Consider the following 5,644-nt stretch of genomic DNA (forward strand, 5'->3'; position numbering starts at 1 on the left):
CTTTAAAAACACTAAGAAAATTATGTCTTCTGTTTCCTTCTCTGTACATTTTGTTTCCCCAGAATACAGGGAAATCCTTCTCAAATATTAATTTATTCCAATATTGTTGTTTAATTTAGAAGAGATTTGATGCTAGGTGGAAAAAAAAAAAAGTCACTTGAATTTTATTATTGGTTCTCTGTACTCTAAGTACTCAAAAGAGGAAATAGTGATGATTTTTTTTTTTTTCTCCCTAAGATGATGCCTGGTATCTATTTGTACATATACTGAGTAATTTTAGAAAACAAATCTCTGTTTCAGAATTTTTAATGACAGTTTTTCCTTGCAGTGACCAAATATAAAACCTACTTTACACTAATAAAACTCTCTGATACATTTCTGAAGAGGAGGAAAAAAAAAAAAGGCTGCTGTACTCTCACTTCTCACTGTATTTAGCCTAATTATTCACAGTGTTGGAGAAACTGAGCCATCTATCTGGTGAAATGTTTCCAGCTGCTGTGGTAGTGACATAGTTCTCAGCTTTGGAACAAGAAAGTGCCAGTCTTGGCTACAGTGTGACAGTAAAGTGATAAAGCATTAGGATTAGTATTTTATTAAATAGTAATTGAATTTGACATTAGTAATGCTGTAGCATGTGAGCGGTACTCTCCAAGCAGAAGGACTGCTTACTCAGAAACAACTTTATTGTCTCCTGTCGTCAGTTCTCAAATAGTTAGGCAAAGAGCTTTAGGAAAAACACTTTCTGAACTCTAGGTTAATTGTCTGACTACAACCAAACTGTAAAGTGTGCACAGTTCTGCTTTAGTTGGAATTTTTAGGTTGAAAAATAAGTTTTAGAACAGCTTCTTTATTATATGTTTGAGATAGTAATGGGAAAAGATTATAAATTAAGGCTTTTGAGACTGTTGTTGTGGAGACTAGTTTTGTTTGGCTTTACACAGCTTTCCTCCTAGTTATGCAGATGGTGAGGAAAAATGTCATGCACCAATCCATCTGAGCCATCAGTGCAGTTTCAGTGGTCCATCTTTCACAACTCAATTCAGAGCAGAATTAGGAGCTTAGGGCTGTATCTGCTGCTTTCCTTCCGCATAATTTCCTGCAGCAGGTGAGCAGGCATCCCCTTGGGTCTCATGGTGGGAGGGTGCTGAGCCCGTTGAGGTTACACAGAGCAGGGTAACCCTCTAAGTAGCTTCCCTGAGACAAGACCAGGAGTTACAGATGAGCGGCAGAAGGAATTACGACTTTTTATCTCTCTCTCTCTCTCCCCTTTCTCCTGAAGCTAACGCAGTGGTAAAGAAAATGCACTATTTTTAGTAAACTTCACGTCTTGTAAAACATTTCCTCCTTCTTGGAATTGAATTCCAATGGATAATCTAATAATGTGCCTGTAAGCATTACTGCTTTCTTAAATTATTATTTGTGCCATTGCACTGGCATTGTGACTATCTAAACATCATTAAACTGGTGTTCATAGCTGTTCTGGACAGCAAACACCAGTTACTGGTTTACTTTTCTCAGCAAGCTGGTTTAAGAACTTCTTGTGCGCTTGTGGCCATGTGCTCTCTTTTGGTGCTCCAGTTCAGTCTCTCTCTTTGTGCCAGTGCAACTGCCTGTAGCAGTATGCTAAATACTGGATCAGTGAAAAAACTGCTTGGTGGTTAGCGTTTGGGGGTTTCTTGTAAACGTGTTCATTTGAGTGATCCAGTTTCCACTGCGGTCAAAAAAATTATTTATATTGGCATAACTAAGGAGTGAACTGCAGTAAAGAGGGTTGGCAGTATGGAAACTTCTTAAATGGACTTTGTCATGGGATAAAACATTTGGGGAAGTTCACCTGTCTCCTGTGAAATGCTTATCATGGTTAGAAGACGGTTATGAAAAATTCTTTTCTCGAGCAGATAGGTAGATACTTTCTATCATTAAAATGGGTTCGTAGCTTAATAAACCAATCCATGTTCTGTCTGCCTGTTCCACAGCTGTTGAAATAGAATAGTTTTTAAGATTCATTTCATTTAGCTTGAGTATTATAAAATGGCTGCAGTGTATAACTACGCCATTTTATATATTATGTAAAAAAGATTGTTTTCCATGTAAATAAACCTTTAAAGATTATCCTCCTTCATAGTAAGTATCCCAGTAAAACTGGTCTACTTGTCTTGGAGTAAAGTATAATATATTACTGGTTAAAGGTAATTTAATCAAGCCTGCCTTACCATTTGTGAAGTGTGCAGAGAAAATAATGTCAATTCTTCATTAAATTGATAGTTTAAATTGCCTTTTTATCTGAGTATATTTCTCCTCTGCCTGCATCATATTATGTTATATTCCTGTTTAATGCTGTAACTGGTCTTTAGCCAATGTGGTTTAAAAAAAAAAAAAAAAAAGCATCTGTAAAGGCACCATGGTTCTATACAAGCAAACCCAATTGCTTTTATTAAAGGAAATTATTGAGTCTTTTAAGGACATGTGCAAGTACTGAAATATTAAATATTATTTTACAATTTTAAACAAATACAGGAAGAGCTCACATCTTTAGAATTCGGTAGCTGTTTCTGGCATGTTCTGTTATCTTGTGTTGGAAGTTGTCATGTACCTTGTTTGAATTTTGCCACCTATATGCTGCAGTATTACGTGTTTCCTTGCAAAAGTGCAGTGTGTTACAGTCCAAGTTCTCATTCAGTCCGTGAATGTTCACAACTCTCCAATGTGCTATGCCTTACCCATGTTTTGAAACTTCATGTTTCATACATAGATTCAGAGTCTGGTGAGATTCTTTATAGCTGCTGCTTAAAACATGGGTATTTCACTGGTGACCTATGATGGGGATTGGTTTGTACAGGCCATTGAGAAGAGAGGCTCCTACCCAGCAGCTGTGGAATTCTGCAGTAAGTTTTAGTTCAGGTGACTTTCACTTTGTAAAGCATGAAAATAAATTTCTCTTATGTACCCTGGTACACATATTAATTGTATTTATAAAATGTTCTATAATCCCATAACTGTACTGTAAATACTATTTGATATTCAGTGGCATTCTATCCTAGGGCAGGCCCTCTTGCTGTATCTTTTCTATCCTCAATTTGTAATAGAATCTATAGAATATATGGCTAGAAAGTCTCTTTGAGACTGACGTATCTTCTGCTGTTGCAAAGCTGTGAGTGGGAATGATTTATTTAGATTCCTTTTAATACTATTCAGCTAATAGGCAGTGCAGTGGGTGGTTTCTCAGATGCTGCTGCTGTCACCCAAGATACTATTAGGCTTTGGTTTCACGTGTCTGTGGTGTTTCAGATCAGATCTTTAATCTGTTTGCTTTAATTCAGCCAAAGCAGAAAGATAATAAATTGGGTCAGTGTCATGGTAAAATGTTTGAATGCCTTAAGATGCTCTTGATAAAGGCACTATTCAAGTTTACTGATTTATATAGATCTATGTAGATCTATATAGATATATTCCATGTGTGTATATGTATATATAATGTCTTTTTTGTATTATAAATATCCTTCTGACTGTCAGTTCTTTTGAATCCTCCAATTAAATACATAGACCACCACACAATTCTGCTTAAGCAAATTATTCATTTGTTATGTGCCTAGTTAGTAAACTTTACAATCTTGCATTGTCTCACAACCACAGTAAGTTACTCACCGACCTTTTGAGTATTCAGTACTTGTCTCTGTCACAACGTAGGCATCCACTTTTGCCAGGTCTCTGCATACCTATAGTCCAGGTGATCTCAGAATGCTTACTGGTATGTTTGGGTTTTACAGGGTTACATGGTGGTGGCTTGGGCCATAATCTCTGAGTCCCCTGATGTTGGTATGAAAAGAACATGCATCTTTTATGCTGTATTTCCAGACCGTCTGTCCCCTTTGTGCAGGATTGCTGGATGTTCTGTTTGTCTGTCTGTGCTCCATAGTTGAGGAGCTGAGGCTTCCTTGCCGCTGCTGACTGACCCGCTAGTGCAGTGCGCGTATTTGACCTGGGGGACGTCAGTGGATGGCTGTGTTGACACTTGTTTAAAAGTTACTTCAGAATAAGAGAATGACTTCCCAGCATTTGTGAACAGCCTGACTAAATTATCAGCTGCTGGTAGTCAATGGCATTCCTTCTGAATTTTAGATGCTGTTTCTGTTTTCTCAGAATCAGTTTCTGTAGTGTAACACTTCCTGGGGTAATAAAAAATGCAATGAATCTGTAAGAAGTGAAGATCAAATTCTTGTTTGGCTAATCAAATATGAAATGTGAACATTAGCTACCCAAATGCATGTATTTTTCTTTCTTCCTTCACACCCCTGTTGCCCAAGTCCACTTTATGCTGCGACAGCTCTGCTGATTAACAAAAATTTGCATGTTCGATAGAAATGTTATTGTACTTAGCTATCATCTCATGTTTGTAACCTGTTCTCAAAAGTATACGTTTTGATGTTCGAGTTCAATTTATTGGTGCTTTCCTTGTCCTTTGCTGCCTCTTTCATAAAAATAATTAAATCTTAGTTAGTTATTATACATACATTATGTATCATGAAGCTATTCCTTTTCTTAAGAGAGCTAAGACAACAGTTCATAGCTTTTGTGTTTATTAGGGGGGAGAAATGTTTTTGAGAAAGTCCACTTCAAGTGCATATCTCAAACTGCTGATTCAGAAACTCGTGTTTTACTGCAGAGACTATATTATATCCTAATTCTTCTACATCTGGTTTGGGGGAGTGGCAGGGTGGAAGTGCAGCACCACTTTTCGTTCATTAACCACCCACAGATAGCAGAAGGGTAATCCCTTCAGCTCTCATCGACCAAGTGATGTGATAAAGTAATACTTAGAATTTTAGAAACTCATCATCTTATAGCTGAAGTAATGCAGAAATGATTGTCTTAAATTCACTTCTTTATGGAATAGAGTCAAGTTGCCACTTTTAAAATGTGAAATGGGTAAAAATGTATGTAAGAATGGATGTGATAAACTTAATTAAAAGGCTAAGTAACACTGCAGGTCTTCTGAGTTCACCCTAATGGACTATCATAAACCTGCTGCATTGTGCCCAACCTTTAGATCCTATTTGTTGCTAAGCAGTTGAGTCTGTTTAGACAGGCGATAAGTTACTGCTCCATCAGGGACACCATACTCAAGGACAGTTTCCAGGGGTTTACCAAGCTCAGGATACCGTTTTCTTAAGCCCTGTAGTATGTGGTGTTTCCTTTCCCAGAACAACATGCTAGTTTGAAGAGCTAGAGACCATTACAATATGTGAACCTGAGGCGGGGGGGAAACGGATGCATGCTCTTCACTAGACAAAACTCATCTTTGCAAGTTATAGAAACTAAATAGCTGAATGAAGCCCCTGTTCATCAATTGATCCCGGGTCCGTTCTGTGCTGGTAGCACCTGATTCCTCACTGTGCTGCATCTTTCCTCCTCGGAGGTATAAACTTGCTTTTTTCTGGCTTATCTGTGCTCTCAGGCCTCTCAAGCGCTACTGTCAGGTTACGCCTGTGGCAACTCGTACCGGCTTTCACCGCGGATCCTATGCTGAATACATAGCTAAAAATCAAATGCTATTTCACAGCGACGTTTCTAATCTAACTGAAATCCTTAAGATGGCCAAGGTACCTCTGGGAAGACATTTAATCCCCTTTAAAAACAAATAGGG

The sequence above is a fragment of the Balearica regulorum genome, chromosome 3 (assembly GCF_011004875.1).
Source record: "Balearica regulorum gibbericeps isolate bBalReg1 chromosome 3, bBalReg1.pri, whole genome shotgun sequence".
Taxonomy (NCBI): Eukaryota; Metazoa; Chordata; class Aves; order Gruiformes; family Gruidae; genus Balearica; species Balearica regulorum.